The following is a 19,859-nucleotide window of genomic DNA, read 5'->3' as shown; positions in this document are numbered from 1 at the left end:
GAGAATTAAACTGAACTGATTATCTCAACCGTCTTATTTTACAGATGGGGAAACTGAGGGCTAGAGAAGAAGTGACTTGCGAATGTCAACCTGTGTATTGAATTGCATTCTTTTGCTGCAAGTAGAGAAAAAATGGCATAAACAAAACAGGGAAACCTTTTGACTCACTGAGTTGAAAATTCTGCAAGTACAACTTCTGTCTCAGGATTCAAAAAGGCTCCCTCAGACCTGACTTCTCAGCTCTGCTCTCCCCTCTGTTGGTTTCACTCTCTGGTTCTACAGCAAAACAAAGTGGCTGCCAAGGGCTCCAGTCTACACTGTGCCACACTTAGGCTCCTATCAGTGGAAAAGAGAATGCTCTGGTAGTCATTGAAGTAATAGTCCAAACATTTGTTCTGGTTATCACTTGAGCCGCATGCAATACGATAACTGGAGTTCTATGTCACATGTTCATCACTGGAGCTGCGGGTAGAGTCAGTGCCACCAAAGCACGTGGACTGAGAATGGGAGAGGAGTAATTCCCTCTCCAGTCACATTGTCCAGGAGAACTCTCTGGGGGATGAAAATACTCCTCCTGCCCGTGTTGCCCTGAATGGCAGCTAGTTGACCACATATAGCTATTGAGCACCTGAAATGTGGTTAGTGTGACTAAATTTGTAACTTTATTTAATTTTAACTAATTTAAATAGTAATGTAGCTAGTGGCTACTGTATTGAATAGTACAGCTATAAGAGAGTGAAGGTCTAGAATTCCCATTGTCCAGTATTGAAGCCATTAGCCATACATGTCTATTGAGTCACAAGGAATAATTACACCCAGAGTGCTGTCAATGTGAGGTTCTCAAAAGCCCTCAAGGATGGGCTGCAGCAGAATGGCCCAGATGGCTTTTTTTAAAATCCAGGTTTTCAAATTTACTCTAATCTCTTTTATTCTGATTATTGTGGATTTAGTGCTATTTGGGATGCGAGCTCATTGAAGCACATAAAGGCCAGTGGGTGGTATCTCTGTGGCCATACTTGACTTTGAGTCTTAGAGCTCCCAAAGCCAGAGAATACAGAAGCCTTCCTCCTTTCCTCCTTCCTTCCTTCCTTCCTTCCTTCCTTCCTTCCTTCCTTCCTTCCTTCCTTCCTTCCTTATTTTAGCTATATCCTAAGCATCTCCTAGGTATAATTGCTATGCTAGATGTCTTAAGTCATTGATTCATTCATTCACACATTTATTAAATTTCTTCAATGAACCAAGTACTCAGCTCAGGAACTAAAAAGTTGAACAAGAAAGACAAGGTCCCTTTCCCATCTGTGAATTAAGACAACACTGAACTATTTATCAGTACAATGGGCATTTAGAAAGTGAGAGTACAAAGCAGGGGCCCCAGCATGTCTAGAGGAGGCCTCACTGACATTACCTGAGACTGCAGGGTGAAGAAGAGCAAGGGATCTGAGATGAAATTCTTTCAAGTCATTGACCAGGCAAAGCACAAGAACCAGAACTCTCCACACCCACCCCAGCTTTGTTCTAATGAGAGAGAAGGAAATTCTTTCAGAAGAACAAAGTTGGAGGACCGACATTCTCTTATTTCAAGACATCATAAAGCTACATTAATCAAGACAGTGTGATATTGGCATCAATACAGACAAATAGATCAATACAGTAAAATAAAGAATCCATAAATAGATCCACACACATGAGCTGCTGATTTATGTTTTAAAGATGTAAATGCATTCAGTGGAGAGAATACAGTCTTTGCAACATATGGTGCTGCTGGAATGATAGACTATTTGTATGGAAACATTGAACTTCAATCCATGCCTCACATCATATTTAAAAAATTAACTCAAAATAGAGCATAGCCCTAAATGTAAAACATATCTATAAAATTCCTAAAAGAAAACAGAGGTGAAAAAAAGCCCTGTGAGCTTCGGTTGACAAGTAATTTTTGGATAAGTTACAAAAAGCATTATCATTTGTTTAAAAAAAAGGTAAGTTTGTCAAATTTAAAAACATCTGGTGGTTTGTTTTTGTTTTTTTTAGCACGAGAAAGAGAGGGACAGACAGACAGGAAGGGAGAGAGATGAGAAGCATCAATTCTTTGTTGTGGAACCTTAGTTGTTTACTGATTGCTTTTTTATATGTGCCTTGACCAGGGGGCTATAGCAGACCAAGTAGCCCCTTGCTGGAGCCAGCAACCTTGGGCTCAAGCAAGTGACCTTGGTCTTCAAGCCAATGACCACAGGGTTATGTCTATGATCCTACATTCAAGTGGCAACCTCGTGTGGTGAGCCCACGCTCAAGCCAGTGACCTCAGGGTTTCAAACCTGGGTCCCTAGGATCCCAGACCAATGCTCTATCCACTGTGCCACTGCCTGGTCAGGCAAAAAAACTTCTGGTTTTTGAAAAACACTGTTAAGGGAATGAAAAGGCAAGGCACAGCTGAGGAGAAAATATCTGTAATCACATATATGATAAAGGGCATGTATCCAGAATAAAGACTTTTCAAAACTCAATAATAAAAAAGCAAAGACCACAATAAAAAAAAATGAGCAAAAGATATGAACAGACACTTGAGCAAAGAAGATATACAGATGGCAAATAAGCACATGAAAAGATGTTCAACTACCTTTAGTTGAAAAACAAACTATCATTAGTCACTAATGATAATTAATGAAGCCTAAACTATTATTAGTCATTAGGAAAATACAAAGCCCAAGCTATCATTAGTTATTAGGAAAATGAAAGTTAAAATCATAGACTTATTAGAATATCTAAATGTAAAGGAATGACTATATCAAATGTTGGAAAAAATGTGGAGCAAATGCAATTCTCAATCAGCGTGGAAAACAGTTTGGCAGGTTCTAAAATAAAAACCAAACAAACAAAAACCCATATACCTAATAAAGAATTCAGTCATTCTATTCTTAGGTACTTACACAAGAGAAATTAAAGTATATGTTTGTATAAAGACTTGCATATGAATGATCATAGACTCTTTTTTTTATAATAACCCCAACTGGAAGCAAGCCAGTCAGTAAGAGGTGCATAGATAAAGAAATGCTGGTATGTCCATACAAAAGAAAACTATTTGGCATTGAAAAGAAATGGAATTTTTACACAAACTAGAATGAATCACAAGACAGTTATGCTGAGTAAAAAGAGGAAGACAAAAATGTGTATTGTATGGTTTGATTTTTATGAAATTTGAGAAAATGTAAACTAACTTATAGTGACAGAAAGCAGATCAGTGGTTGCCTGGGGGGATAGGAGAGGGGTGCGATCACCCTGGCTGGGTAGTTCAGTTGGTTACAGCGTCATCCCGATATGCCACGGTTGTGGGTTTGTTCCCTGGTCAGGGCACACACAGGAACAGATTGATGTTCCCATCTCTCTCTCTCTCTCTCCCTTCCTCTCTCTCTAAAATCAATAAAATAAACATTTTTAAAAAATCAATCAATGAATACATAAATGGAACAACAAATTGATGCTTCTTTCTCTCTCTCTTTCCTTCTTCCCTTCTTTCCAAAAATAAAATAATAATAATAATCAATCAGCCTGACCAGGCGGTGGCACGGCGGATAGAGCGTCAGATTGGGATGTGGAGGACCCAGGTTCGAGACCCTGAGGTTGTCAGCTTGAGCGTGGGCTCATCTAGTTTGAGCAAAGCTCACTAGCTTGAGCCCAAGGTCGCTGGCTCGAGCAAGGGGTCACTCCATCTGCTGTAGTTCCCCAGTCAAGGCACATATGAGAAATCAATCAATGAACAACTAAGGAGCCTCAACGAAGAATTGATGTTTCTCATCTTTCTTCCTTCCTGTCTGTCCCTCTTTCTGACTCTCTCTGTCTCTGCAAAAAAAAAAAAAAAAAAAAAGAGTTTGGACTTTGACAACAGAGATAAAAAAAATAATTAAAAAGAATAAAAAATAATCAATCAATAACTTTTTTTAAAAGAGGAGAGGATGGGAAGTCGTGACTGTGAAAAGGCATAAGGGCATCTTGGGGGGGACAATGAATGTGTTTATTATCTTGATCATGGGTGCATAAGTATGTCAAAAACATCAAATTGTACATACACAAATATGTGCCGTTTTCGTAAGCAAGTATACCTCAGTAAAATTCTTTTTAAAAAGAAGAAGCCGGGGGAGGGGAAAAGCAAGGCCTTTCTCCCTGTGTGCTTCCTGTCACTCCATCCATGCCAGATCTTACTTGCTCCTGAAAAGTGGGGGCCGTGTTTTCTGCCCCAACAAGCCAGTCACTTATAACTAAAGTTCAGCCTTGTGGAGGGTCAGCCTGGGTGTATAAAAGAGCCCGGGCACAGGACTGTTTTAGCAAAGTCAAGGCTATCCTGACTTAGCAAGCCACTGTTCAAATGTGCCCGAAGAAATGCACAAGAACCACAAGCGACGAGCAAGTCCTTGGAATCAGACAGCCTGGGGATAAATCCTGGCTCCGTGACCTCGCAGTTAATTTCCAACCTCTCTCAACCTCTGTTTACTTACCTGAAAAAATGGGACCATAACATCACACAACGGCTGCAGGGAAGATTAAGCAAGGTTCTATTTACAGAGAGACCTACCTCAAACCCGGCACGCGGTGAACGCTCCCTCCGTCCGGAGGCAGCGAGCGTCTAGAAAGTAGGGTTCAAAGTTTGAAACTGGAAAATTTGGCTTCTAGTTCTAACTCTGCCCCTTCCAAGACCCTCCCACTGGCCCGTGGAACCCTCCGCACTGGGGCTGGAGAGGGGAGAACGACGGAAAGAACGTGCCAGTTCTCCACACCACAGTTTCTCAGCGCTGGGGGCGGGCTCAGCTGGATTAGAAGTCAGCCAACAGCCACCCAAGGGCCACACCGAGCTCACTACCTGTTTCTGTACAGCCCACAAGCTAAAAATGGTTTTTTTTACAGTTTTAAATGGTTGGGGGAAACAATTCCAAAGAAGACTAATGTCTTGTAAGGTGTGAAAGTTATATGAAATTCAAATTTCATTGTCCATTCATATGTTTTATTGAAGTACAGCCACTTCTATTGGTTTATGTGTCTGTGGTCACTTGTGATGAAAAGTCAGAACAGAGGAGTTGCGACTGAGACCATCCAGGCGGCAAAGCCTAAACTCTCCACCGCCTGGCCCTTGAACAGAAAAAGTTTGTGGACTCTGAATTCGATTACCAGAAGCAGCATGTATGTCTTGCTATTTGCTAAGCTCCCCACAGAAAAGAATTTAGTGCCCTAAGATTAATGTTATGCCCTTAACTTTTACAGGGTTCATAAGAAACATCCATTTGAATGGCATTTCTGTGTCTTTTTCAATAAATATAAGGTCTACTGGAAAGTTCTGTCCGTTTCTATCACAACAAGTTTTGACACGTAAGCACATGTTTATTTGGCGCATGTGTGCCTCTCTATTTTTATCACTTAATGTATACATACTGATGTAGCAAATTAACTAAAACAAAGTTGATTCACGTTAGTCTTATGTGTGAAGCGATAGTGTACCCATGGCTACTGATAAAGTTCATTTACGCCACTGTATTTTTACGAATTTCAACAAGGAAGAAATGCTACAGAAGCATGTAGAAATTTATTGAAAGTGTTTGGTGAAGGTACAATTTCTGATAGGACATGCAGAAGATGGTTCAAAAAATTCGAAACAGGTGATTTTGACCTTTCTGATAAGCCACGTTCTAGGCGACCATCTTTGATCGATGATGATGTTGTTAAGACCATGTTGGAGCAAGATCCTTTTCTGACAACATCAGAGATCTCAGAAAGGCTTAATTCAGCTCAGCAAACCACTTCGGACCATATTCGGAAGATAGGATTGGTGTGGAAATATATTATTTAATAAAGTTTATTGACGGTAAGAAAAATTTGTATTTTGTTTTATTCCAAAAATGAACAGAACTTTCCAGTAGACCTTATACTTTCTTGAATTTCATACCAGAAAAGAAATTTGTCTTCAACTGATTTTATGTGTGATTTGATTACCCCAGTGTAGCTGGTATCTTGTAAGCAGCACAGAATAATTTTAGATTATTTTAAATTATAGCAACAAATAATTTTAATTATTATGCATTAATTTATATATGTCTTTACCCTCAATTTATGGTTGGTACTAGTGGTTTCCCATTTATGAAAATATCAAGCTTTTAAAAAAAATTTATTTAAATGAAATAATTGTATTGATTTTTTTTTCTAATGTCAAGTAAGTAACAATTTGGGTAGATCCACAGGGAAGGCAATATGTTGCAATTGTTCAAAAATAACAGAAGTTTGGGAAATACCATATTGGACAAGAAGAACCTTTTCACCGTGGTTGCCCAGGAGCTTGGGATGAAAGGTAGTGGCCATCTGCAGTACTATCCCCAACGTTCTGCAATCTATCGCATCCTATTTCCTTGCGTCTGCCTGTGTCAGAGCACCGGCCACACTGTACAGTTTCTGCTGGCAAACACGTCTGTCCTCCGAGCGAAGTGGGAGCTCTGTCCTCCGTCAGGCCTGTCTACCCAATTCCAGCACATGTTAGATACCAGAAAGGGGTGTATGAACAGAGGAATGAAGGGAGGAGAGGATGACAGTGCTCATTTCCCGGTGCCTTTAAACAACTAAATAGGAGGGATTCCAGAGAGCGGATGGAAGGGAGGGTGACAGACCCAGCTGACCCCGGGGAGAGGATATCTGTAAAGTTCTGACCTCCTGAACTCCTCTGAACTCTCCAGGTGGGGTGGGTCTGCTGACTGTGTGGAGGAGGTGGGGAGGTGGGGGTCGGGGTGGGGGTGGCTAATGGATAACAGGGCGCCTAGCAGATCTCAGACATTGGGCCTGCCTGCGATATGTCGATTAGTCTACACAACAATCCGGCCCAGGCACCTACTGTTAGCATCTCCATTTGGTGATGGAACTCAGGCTTTGAGACTTTGGGATTTCATGGATCAATAAGATATCCAAAAAAATCAGGGAGGGCACCTGTGTATGTAAGTGTTGCCAATTCATTTTCCTAAGTAAGGTCAGTAGGAAAAACTGCCATCTTCCATCAGCATTGTTTCATAGAAGAAAGGACATTTTAACAATTAAAAAATGGTGGATAGAAAATACCCTCTGAATAAAGAACAATTCTTGACATTAAAAGAAAAAGTTAGCTTCAAAAGAAACTATCACATTGTCCTTAATTTTCTTATTTCTCCAGATTAAAAAAAAATTATATATATGACACAGAATAGGGTAGAATGAGTTTAGGGAACCCCGCAGCAGACTACAGGGAGATGATTTCAGGGGTGCTGAGCAAAGCCTCAGGGTAGGACAGAGGCGGGCATGCCATGCTGGGCCCCCAGACCTCACCTGGGCCAGCACTCAGGACAGAACGTGGAGAGACCCCCAAACAAGGTATTGGAGATGTCAGATGCCTGTGTCCACTCAAGGCATCAGCCCAGGCATCCTGAGAAATAGGTCTTCAAACCTAGAACATACCTGTGAGATCATCCCGTCCAACCCCTCTTGTTGGCTGGGTGATAAGAAATTCTGTCTCCAAAGGTTAAACTGTTTGACAGAAACACAAGGCTGCCAGTTGCAGAGCCAGGGTCCACACTGAAGCCTCCTTCTTCCCAACCAGCACATTTTCCCAGTGTCACTGGTCCCGCCAGGGGACCAACTCTGCAGAAGGGCTGCTGAACTCTATCTAGGAGGGAATCTACTTCTAAGGGCTGGGTACGGTCTCCCTCCACTTTCCACAAACATGGACGAACAGGCATGGGTCTTGAGGGTGCTGAGGACCTACATGGTGAGAAGAACAACAGCCCCACCTGCCCAGGAGCCTCTGGTGAGTTGTCCCAGCACTGGGTGGAAACACATGGGCTGGATCCCCGGGTTGAGGAGAGACTGTGCCTGCCCTGAGCTCTCCCTCCAAGAAGAGTGCACACCAGACTTGCCAGCCAGAGCCGGGGGAGCAGTTCCCTTTCCTGTCTCCCCGTCCTCCGGAACCCACTGACACCTGACTCCCATGAAGATCATTAGTCGCCTTGGAGTGACCAAGAGCAGCGAGCCCCTTTCAGTCCTCAACCCAGGGGCCTCTGCTCAGCAGTTGAGCACTTTACACATATGTTACTACATATCACTAACTGATGACATCCCATCCACCCGAGAGCATGAGCCCAACAATTCAGTTACCCTTCACTCCCTGCTCTGCCCCACTCGTTCATCCCAGCTCCTGTCCCTCCTTCCAACGATGCATTTCTCAATATCCTTGCCCTTTCTGGGAGCTCCCCAGACAGGGGGCCTTCTAGTTGCTCCCCCCAACATGGCATCTGCTTCCCTCTCTTTTCACTTCGGCCTGCTCCAGACCTCCTCCCTGCGGCTGCTGGTTAACTTTCTCAAACAGGAGTCAGCGGAGAAAGGTCAAAAGCTAAGGTGGGCCAAGCCCGCCCACCACCTGCTTCTTTATTTTTAAATGGTTATATAAGTGCTTACATTGTATCCTCAATTTTCCTCTTAGCCTAAAATATTTATTTTCTGGCCTTTTCCAGAAAAAAGTTTGCCAACCTCTGTTATGCACCAAAAAAATGGCCACTGCCCTGCTTCTCCTCATGGGTACCAAAGCTCAGTGCACACCAGAGTCCCCGGAGGCATTAGTTGAAATGCAGATTTCTGGGCCCCAACAGCTAAAGATTCCACTTCCGTGGGTCTGGGGTGCAGCCTGGACTCTATGTCCTAACAAATGCTCATTGCACGCACCCTGGTCGTCCTCAGGTAGGTGGTCCACGGTCCACGCCTTGTAGAATTCTCTTCTAACCGTGGAGACAACCGGAAGTTTCCGAGACACCCTGGACAGCTCCTGTCTTTGCTCACAATGTGTGTCAGCCTGGAAAACCTGGGCAAATGCCTTCCTCTTTCAAGGCTCGACACAAAGCCTGCGTTTCTTCCCAGGTCCCCACCTATATCCCAGACCGGCGCTGTCACCACCCACCACCCCCCGCCCCCACCCTCAGCCCCCCCTCACACACCCCCCCCGTCCTCCACAAAGCACCTGTCCCTCTATAACCCAGACGATGTGCGAATGTGACTTTCTCAGTAGCCGCACTTGAGAGCTTCATGTAAGACATCACTTCATCGTGTCCCCAGCCCTTGCAGAGAAGGCACTTGATCAATATTCAATGAATGAATAGATGGACTTGCTCCAAATTGCCACATGACGCAGTGCAAAGTCAGGCCCGGAGTCCAAACGCCAGAGCCCCGGCCAGGTGACTTCCGTGCCCAGCCATCAGAGGCCAGAGCAGCGTGTGCAGAGCAAGGGCCGGCCTGGGTGTGAGCCCGGCTCCGGAGCTTGCTAGCTCTGCGACCTTGGGCAACTTGTACAAGCTCTCCGAGCCTCATGACATCATCTCGAGGCTGAGAAAGATGACACTGACCGCACTTACCTCATAGCGTGGCTCTGAGGTTTTAATGAAGTAATCCACGGGAAGCTCTTGAGAACAGAGAAAGCATTCGATCCCCGTTAATTGTGGTTGTTATTCCGTCATCTTCCTTTGTCCACACCTGGCATTTTCCCAAGGGGAGCCTGGTAGGAAGTCTTGGCCTTTTTCTAGGGAGGGGACAGAGGGGATCTGTTCAGACTTGCATCTCAGGGTCAGCCAGAGCCATCCCTCTTGTTCTGGGGGACTCATGGGAGATCACCAACCAGGGTAAGCCCTGTCGAGTGGCCCAGTACCCCAGGGACATGCAGACCCAGGAGCTCCTAAAGTCCATGAACCCCAGCTCTCCAACCAACTCAAGAAATCCACCCACAAACATCCTGTTCCCTGGAGGCTTAAGACAGAGTCCTTTCAGAAAACGGGGGACACTCAGCAGGCTGGTGGGAGTGGCAAGGGCTGGGACACTGGGAGGATGCAGAGAGCAGCCCCGCCCAGGGCAGCAGGAGGCAGCACCGCATGTTTGTTGAGTCCTCATCAACAAGCACACAGGTGGGACAGATGCCACCACCCCCGGGAGAGGGAGATGCAGCGGGAGACTCAACTGCCCGCACCGCGGACCTGCCATGCTCGGAGAGGAACGTGACAAACCCAGGACGGGGCTTCCCGTGGCGGGCTACCTCTGGGGGCGAGGAGACCTGGTTATAGATGCATCGGCAGCCCCTGAGGTGACAGGGCACCGTCATAGAGCCCACGGGGCTACAGAATCAGGAAGGCTTGAGTAATGCAGTGTTTAGCCTAACACACTCTTTGAAAACCATTCTTCAGGTGCACAAACCAGAAACCAAGGAGTTGACCTTGACCCCTCCTTCTTCCTTAATTCCCTCAACCTAACGATCTCACTCTGCTTGATTTCCATTGCTTCTTTTCCTCTGCTTCTTTTTCCATTGCACGTAATGCTCCCCAACACACTAGCTTAATTAGTTATTGTGTTTACTGTGTGTCCCCCCCACTAACATGTCAGCTCTATGACGGTAGGGATCTTTGCCTGTTTTACTCCCTGGCACCTAATAGGTGCTCAGAAATATTAATGGACTAATCCTTCATGGCTACCGTCTCTGGTCTGGCCCACCGATGCCCACTCTGTTCCATTTCCCATTCATCCTCCAATGTGGTGTCTTCTCAGAATACAAAGCTGATCATGTGTCTGGCTGCTTTCTGCTGCTCACACCTGTACTTGCAGACTGCAGACACAGCCACGGCTTCCCACAGCTCTCGGGATAATGTCCAGTGCCCCCTACACGGCCTACAAGGTCCTGCATGGCCAGTTCTGGCCTCCGTACTTCCCGCCCTCCTCACTCTCCCTCCTCCGGTCCCACTGGTCTCTCTTTGGCTACACCCATTTGTCACAATCACTCCCACCACGGGGCCTGAGCCCAGGAAGATTCCCGTACTTGGAACAATTTCTTCTCTCCTACTCATCATTAACTTCCTGCTCTGGGCAGTCTTTTCTGACATGGCTCACACCCTCACTCGTGTGACCCCCTCCATCATGGGCTCTCTGACACCATCCCAGACCCCCTCCATAGTGCCGTCATTTTACATGTACTTTTATATTCCTCTATGGGGTGTTTGTTAACATCTCTCTTCTCGACAATCCTGTGAATTCCAAGAGAGCAGAGCTGTCTTTATTGCGCACTATTTTATCTCCAATGCTTAGCAGAAGGCCAGGCACCAAATAGGCACTCAATAAACATGTGTTGAATAAATGAATGAATGAATGAATGAATGAATGAAAGATACCAAGGCCCAAAGAACAGAAGTGATCTGATCACAGTGGAACAGCCTGGAGACGGCTGTGCTGGGCTCAGAGCACAGAACTCAGGACTCTGCCCAGAATTCATTCAGTTGTCCTTGGCAGGATAGTGACAAGGGTCCCCAGCCAGTGGAAAACACAGCTAGTCAGCACAACCAGACAGAGGGATGAGCCCAGGCTAGCTGTAGACCCTTTCTAGAACAATAACGCCAAGCAGTCAGACAGAAAGTCATCTTTCAGAGAATATTACACACTGAATTCCCCTCTTGGAGGTTCTGGTTCACATCTACATCCTGAAGGCTCTCAGAAGTCCCCAGGTCAAAAACAAGCAAAAAAAAAAATGGTTAATGATAAGCAGAGGGTTTTCTTTTCCCATAGGAAAGCATTTCTGCACAAGACCAGTCAAAAGGTCCTGGAAGCAGGCCCCCCCCTAAAGGTCAGCTCTGAGTACAAACCAAGTGGACATTCGATCTTTCAAAGAGCACTTACCAAAGACCTGCTCAGTTTCAGGTAGTCCAGGTGCCAGGGCAAAGGCAGAGGGGTAGACAGCAGGGCCCCGCCCTCAGGGAGCTTACCTTCTAGGCAGGAAAATGCCAAACGCAAAACCAACTGAATGATGAAACAAGCAACCGGCCACGAATTGAAATCACATACGTTCAGTCAAAGGAGGGTTGGCCAGGGCTGGCTGTTGGGCTGAGCCCTGAGGGGGTGACCGTACAGCCCACCGCTTGAGGCACTGAGGCCAGATTGACCGGAAGGCCAGGCCCAGACATTCCAAGCTCCCAGGAACCCCAGCCTTTAGCTGTGAATCCTCGTGAGACCAATTCTAGTCCCCCCTAGATGTACTTCCACACACCTCTCAGCCACCACCCAAGTAAACAGACACAGGTCTCTCCAGGTTGTGACTTAGGGAGAGGAGACGTGGGGGCTTTGGTGCTGAATGGAAAACCACACACGGAAGAGAACGCCCCCCTTCCTGGGTATGAGCTTGGAAACCAAGCAAGATTAATTCATACTATCTCACCGAAGGCGCTAAAAATGTTTCTGGAGAGCCAAGGAATTGCTTAAATGGAAAATAATTGTCGAGGAGCCGTTATTGCCAACTCAAGATGTGCCAGACGACATTGAGGTGTCCCATTTAATGTGCTGTCATTACTATCATCCTTTAGAGAACATAAAATAAGCGTTCATCTGATGACCTGAATGCCCAGGCCTATTTTTCTCATAGTATCTTATGACCATCCACCTGGAATTCTCCAACCTTGGCAGTTTTCAAGAACAGAGCCCTCCCAGCTGAGGAGGGGAATGCCGTCAACATCTGGGTCCTCGAGGCGACTAAAATGTTAGGTAAGTTTCTCCAATGGTTTGGCAGGGTGAACTGTGGGAACAAAGGTGTCGCCTATCCCATGCTCCCTTAGCGTGCAAGTCCCTATTTCGCGTGGACAGTGAGCTGAAAATTGGCTGCCGGGTCCAGGATCGCAGCCCATCAGCCTTCCCTGGTTGGCCCTCATAGTGGAGTGAAGAGCGCTTTCCAACACGAAGGGGTTCCTGGGTGCTGCCAGAACCAGCTGCAGAAAAATGAGGTTTGCCTGCCCCCTGGTGGTGCCTGGCTCTCAAAGCCCGCTCTGGCTGTGCAGACTGGACAGGTCCAAGACGGGGTTCAGTATGAATGTGGGTGCCTGTTGTGGATTGAATAGCGGACCCCCAAAATACATGTTCTCCCTCTGTGACCCTATTTAGAAAAAGGGTCTTTGCAGAAGGATTAAATTAAAGATTTTAAGGTGGAATCATCATGGATTACCTGAGTGGGCCCTAAATTCAATGACAAGGAGGTGCAGACACAGAGAAGGGCACGTGAAGATGGAGGCAGAAATTGGAGGTATACGGCTAGAGCCAAGGAGCGCCCAGGACTGCCAGCAGTCATCAGGGGATAGGAGAGGGACACAGAGTGCATCTGCACCCAGAGCCTCCAAAGAGACCCGGCCCTGCCAACCACACCCTGACTTTGGACTCCCAGAATGGTGAGAGAACAAATTTCTGCTGTTTGAAGCCACCGAGTCTGTGGTAATTTGTTCAGGCACCCTGGGCAATGAACATGGTGTCTTTTACATTCAAGACGGAGTTGAGACATAGAAGGGCTCAAAGCCAGTGGTTTCCCAGTGCTGGTCTGTGGAGGGAGTGACTCATAATCACTCGGGCACTGGTTAAAACAGATTCCTGGTTCTGGGCTGGAGTCTCTGCACGAGGGGACAGAGACTCTGTGCCTGTAACAGGCTGCCCCTGTTCATTCTCCTGCACAACCAGTGCTGGGAGCTGCTGCTCTGAACAACTCAGGAGTAACTTCTGTGGTCATTATTGGTGCTGCTCACTGAATATTCCTCCCTTTATTTTCCAAGCGCAGGATAAAACGACACTTCCTGCCCTGTAACCTCTGGGTCAGGTAACGTCAAGTCACTAGTTTGGGCCAGAGGAATTGTGAGTGGAAGGGCAGTGTGCCACCCCTGGGCCGGACGTTAATTGCCAGCGTGACACCCTCAGAGCTCTTTTGTTGCAACATCCGGGATGGTGGCAGCTCCATCAGCTGCTTCCCTGAATGGCTGAGCAAAGCCCCTTGCCTGCTGTAATGCCCACACACCCCCCCCCCCCGGGTTTGAAAGCCCCTGAAATGTCAAGTTGTTTGTTACTGCAGCACAACCTCGCCTATCCTAACTGATTGAAGACTTTTATTTCAGCTTCAATTGCCTCTCCCTAAGGTATAACTTGGATACAGAAACATTTTTTGAGCTTTGGGAACAATTCGTTTACCATCGCTTAGGCCCATCATAGCAAATGTTTCTCATATTAGGGGGCACTAAATTGAACTAACTCAGTGTTAACTACCAAACTCCAAAACTTGTTTTTCTTAATTCATTAAAACTAGTGATTTTCTAGCCAGTGTCAAGCTTTCCTGTGCATATGACTCACCCCAGAATCTTGTTAGAATACACAGTATTAAAATTCACTAGTCTAGGATGAGCTACATTCCATATTTCTAACAAACTCTCTGATGATGTCAGTTCTGCTGGTCTGCAGACCACATTTTGTGTACCAAGGTTTTAAGCAATGCTTTTCTACAAAATTATTTACTAAAGCAACCATGAAATTAACTTCATAACATCCATAATTATATAACAGCATATATCTATAAAGCCGCCTATAGTTTCACAAGTGTCCAATTTCAGCCCCAGAATAACCCGGCCTGGGAGGGCGATCCAGCCAGTATTTCTGCACCCACTTTGCAGATGAGAACAATAGAAGCTGAGAAAGATTAAGAGACCTCTCAGGGGCATGTAGCTAGAATGCCAAAGGTCTGACTAAGAGCACAAATCACATCATGTTTACGCCCTACAAGTGCCTAATAGCACTCAAGATTTTACCAGTTTTCAAACACTCAGCAGAGCTGTAAACATTGTGTGTGTGTGTGTGTGTGTGTGTGTGTGTGTGTTGTGAGAGAGAGAGAGAGAGAGAGAGAGAGAGAGAGAGAGACAGGAACCCACTTCAACCTAGCCTCTCAGTCTGCACTTTGGCTTTGGAATGTCCTCTTTCATGGGGAAAACACTGCCATCTGGTGGGCTTTTAGAGCATTAATGTTTAGGACACAATCTGAGTTACACCCTCCACCTCTGGGCTTCATACCTTCCGTTCAAGTCAACACAAGTGCCAGACTCCATGTAAGAGACCCAGACACGGCGTAAGCCACGGTCCTCACCCGCTAGGAGCTCTTGAGGCAGGTGCAAAAACAAGCTTTTTTACGTGAAACAGTTTGTTCATAATACTAAGTTTGTGACCTCTTTGGTCCTCAGTTTCCTCATCTATAAAAATAGGCTTGCCAAGTTAGGTTACTGGATGAAGGAGAGAGATTTGTCCTAAAAATCAGGACTTGGAAATGGAGATATTTTAGGGAAAGGGAAAGTCATGATGCCAAGATGATACCGTGATGTTGACCCTCATTAACAGGGAGAACAGCGAGGCCCCTGGGAGAGTTAAGGTGAACAGCTAACTTGAGGAAAAAGATGACAAGTTTCAATTTACCTGTGAGTCTGAAATGACACCAGGACCCTATGTGACAATATCCAAAGCCATTAAAAGGAGATGTGGAAAGAAGACAGATTTAGAATGGCGGAAGGATGCAGTGGCCAGGTGCACGGTTCTGGAGCCTGAAGTTTAACTCAACTTCACTACTTGCCAGCTGTGATATCAGCAAGCTGTTTAACCTCTCGGACTCTCGGGCTGAGCGCCTATAAAATAAAAGGAGCAATAGTCGCTACAAGAATGAAATAAGTTAGTACAGGTGCATGGGTTATGATACATACCGAGCGCTTTCTGTACACTTGGAAAATAACCTCCATGAAAGCAAGAATATTTGTTTATTTCTATGTCTCCTTGTGCAGAGTATGCATTCAATAAATAGTCATTGAATAAATGCATGAATGAATGGATAAAGGAATTGCCACAGGACCGATGAATGGAGAAGCTGCTTGAGGATGACTGAAAAGGAACCCTGAAGTCTGAGCTTAGGTATTGCCCAGAATTAGGGGCTGAAGGTTACTATCTAACAGTGTTCCTTTTAGAAGCGCGGACTAGAGGTTTTCTCTTGGGGAGGGCTAGGCTTGTGGTCCTCAGCCGGAGCAACATCTAGAGCAGGGGCAGTCAACCTTCTTATACCTACCGCCCACTTCTGTATCTCTGTTAGTAGTAAAATTTTCTAACCGCCCACCGGTTCCACAGTAATGGTGATTTATAAAGTAGGGAAGTAACTTTATAAGATTTATAAAACAGAGTTGCAACAAGTTAAAGCAAATAATAATAATTACTTACCAAGTACTTTATGTCGGATTTTTGCTAAGTTTGGCAGAATACATCTTTATAAAACAACTTACTATAGTTAAATCTTTTTATTTATACTTTGGTTGCTCCATTACTGCCCACCATGAAAGCTGGAACACCCACTAGAGGGCGGTAGGGACCAGGTTGACTACTACTGGTCTAGAGGGAGATGTTTTTGGCTTTGGCAATTGGTGGGAGTGGAGAAAGTGCTCCCTGCATTCAGTAGACATGAGGGATACTGTTGAACATACTGCCATGCATGGGACAACCCCACAACAAAGAATTATCCATTCCCAATGTCAACAGGTCCAAGGTTGCAAACTGTAGACTAGAGCAGGGGTCCCCAAACTTTTTACACAGGGGGCCAGTTCACTGTCCCTCAGACCGTTGAGGGGCTGCCACATACAGTGCTCCTCTCACTGACCACCAGTGAAAGAGGTGCCCCTTTCCGGAAGTGCAGCGGGAGCTGTATAAATGGTTTCAGGTGGCCACATGCGGCCCGTGGGCCGTAGTTTGGGGATGCCTGGACTAGAGTGAGGAACCCGTAAGATTCTCCTGATCCCAGCTCGTGTGCGTCTTGCTAGCTCTGTGACCTTATCAGTCAAATCCTTGCTCTCTCTGAGTTTGCTTCCTTGTCTGTAAAATAGGAAAATTAATACCCACTGAGGGTTGTGGTGAGGAACAGAATAGTGTGTTCACAGCACCTGCCAAATCACGGGCCCGTGGTAGTCCTACCACCCCTATTAGTTATTACTGTCATGCAAAGGAATGCGTAAACCAATAAAGGCTCATCTCCTGCATGAATGACCGAGGCTCAGTCCTGCTTCCAGAGCTTGAATGGGTCACAGTCACTCGCTCTTAGCTCTCACCATCCTACACACAGAAGCAATCACACCGATGTTGGTCTGGCTCCTCCTTTCGTATTACTGAGGACGTGGAAGGTTTAGTGCACGGCCAGGGAATACTTCAGACTTGCCACCGAAGCGAAAATGTGCTGAGACTCCTCTACTCATAACAGCTTATAATCAGCTCATAACCTGGACTCAGGCCTGCCACAGGCAAAGTTAGCCAGACTGAGACCACCATCTTGATGATCTGGCCAATGGAGCAGGGTCTGGCAGGTAACTTGAATGTGACAGAAGTTGTCAAACACTACTAAAAGCTTATGAGAGACCTACCTTTCCAGCAAAGAAAAAAAAATGGGGCTAATTCTCATGCAGGCCATGTTTACTTAGACACTGCTGTTAATGAGTGTGCAGATGGATGGGCGGGCGTGTGTGTTACACACCCTGAGCTTCCCACTTCTCTGAATGCTCCGGCTGTGGCTTACAGGTGACTCTGGCCTGACCAACAGCACCTTTAGTTCACGAGGACAGAGATCCGAGCATCAGCTCTTTCCTCTGTCCTGAAGGTCTCATGGAGGGTGGATGGGTGCCGGGGGGGGGGGGGGGGTCAGGAAAGATGGGAAAGAGAAAATGGGGAAGAAATAAGAAACAGGTAAGAGATAGACTGCTGAGAAAGAACAGATCCCCTCAGTGAATAGCCGTAGTTAGCATTTTCTGAGCACTTCCTTTATACCAGGCCCCGTATAGGACGCCTGTGTGTAGGATGGTCCCTTTCTGAGCACCTCCTTTATACCAGGCCCCGTATAGGACGCCTGTGTGTAGGATGGTCCCTTTGGCATCATCCAGTCCTCGCACTCTCCTAGAGCTCAGTTTACAGAAGTCCAGGAAAGCGTGCGCCACGATGACGCAGCCTCAGATCAGCTCATTCCCACCCGCGTCTAATCGGTGATATGAGCCTGGGGTAGGATGCGGTGTAACTTAAAAGGAAGACCTGCCTTATGGGCTCTCCTCCCACCTGGCACTTGCGTGCGCCTGCGAGGGGAGGGGCCCTTGTTTCTTCCAGTTACATAACTAATTAGCTGATGACTGGGGGAGGGAAATGCCACTGTTGGTAGCTGGGGAAGCCAAATGTGCTAAGCACCCTCTGTTGTCAAGAATAAGGCTCTGGTTGAGAAACACTGGAACTTTCTGACCCTCAGCTCCTGCACCTCTGCAGAGTGGACCGTATCCCCTGCATTACCGGGCCTCCGTGAGGATTAAAGGACATGTCACCATGAAAGCAGCAGCTCCCACAGTGCAGCTGACACCCGAAGAGCCCCAACGGTAGCCTTGGGCACGTACCCCTCCCGAGCAGGCCGGCCCCCCTCCACCTGCCACACTGCGTCTCTCTATCCAAGAGCTTCCGGGCCGTGAGCACAAGCTGTGCCCCTCAGGACAAGGCGAGCTCGAGGCGCAGCACCCGGCCCTCAACCGACAGCCGCTGTGGGAGCCGGTGTTCAGGTACCCCGGCCGCCTCACTCCTTTAGGGAGAGATTGAGGCTAGCGCGCTGCAGTTTCCGGAGTTCCCCAGCGGGACTAACAGGCTCCAGGGTCCTACCGTGCTACCCTGCTTCCTCTCCTCTGTCTCACGCCCCCACTCTTTCTCATGCTTCTTGGGATCACCTTCCAATGAAACCATTTGCTGTCACATCCTTATCTTCAGGTTGCTTCTTGGGAACCAATCTAAGACACACACTAAATAGTTCAATGGGAGCCCCCTTTTCTCTGTGTCCTTGTTGGTTTGTATGGGTGGGTTTTTTTTTAGCTGAGAGCTGCCCTCGTAAAAGGGTGTGTGTCTTCCAGCGCGGGTTCTGCTCATTTTAATAACTGTGTACTGTGAATTTATGTTAGTTCTTCTCTCTGGCTCGTTAGCAACATTATTAAAAATTGGGGGGGGAGGGTAGCCCATTAAATCCCACAGATGGAAAATAACTCTTCCCCAGACGATGTGAGCGCTGCCATTCCTGCTTCGGGACTGAGGGGCAGCCCCACCATCACTGCCAGCCAAGGAGAAGAGTGGACATGTGTGGGACAGACGTGTCCGCAAGAGACACTGCAGTTCCCAGGCAGCCGGGGGGGGGGGGGAGCTGCCCTCATTCATGCAAGTGACAGAGCTGCTCTGGCCACTGGTCCCTCCTGAGCACTGGTCCCTCCTGATCGCAGCAGTGCCAGAGGAAGGTAAGTGACCCTGCCCTTGAGAAAGGAGCCAAAGCTACGACAAAGGGACACCTAACAGCAACACACTCCAAGGCCCACCAGGGCTCCTTGAGTTCCTAACGGGCAGCCCAAACGGCACCAAGGAAGGACTGGTTTTCAAGCTGGTCCTCTGCCCCGCGAATCTGTGCCTAATTCCTTCATCCCCTTCCCAGGACCGTCCTATTTCTGCTGAAATAGGGAAAGTGAAGTCACACCCAATTGGTTGGGGAAATGTCCTGAAGTCATCTCTATTTGCCACCTTACCAGCATTTCTCTCATGCTGATGGCAGCGCCACATCACTCCACAGCCCCCCGGGGGCCTCTCACCCTTGTTGCCTTGTTGTGCAGTGAGCCACTGAAGGTGGCTGCAGAGGGACAATCCGGGTCATCTCACAGCGATATGCTTTGCTTGCTCTTGAACCATCGGGGTCCTTGATCTGGCTCTGCACTTATCCACGAGCAAGCTCTTAACTGACTGTCTGAGACTCCACAACTGCAAGGCAGACTCACAATAATAAGCATTTCAAAGCAGAGTCTGAGGACTAAATGAGATAACTCACATAAGGACTGGACCTGGCATGAGTTCCAGGTGTGCAGTATCCAAATAATAAATATCAGCTAGGAGTAAAGAATAGTAGCCCCAGCAGCAGGAGACAGTGGGCCTGGATCAGAGCTTGGGCTCAAATGCTTTCTTGTATCCTGTCTAGC

The sequence above is a fragment of the Saccopteryx leptura genome, chromosome 6, assembly GCF_036850995.1.
Source record: "Saccopteryx leptura isolate mSacLep1 chromosome 6, mSacLep1_pri_phased_curated, whole genome shotgun sequence".
Lineage (NCBI taxonomy): Eukaryota > Metazoa > Chordata > Mammalia > Chiroptera > Emballonuridae > Saccopteryx > Saccopteryx leptura.
Note: the sequence above shows the minus strand (reverse complement) of the source record.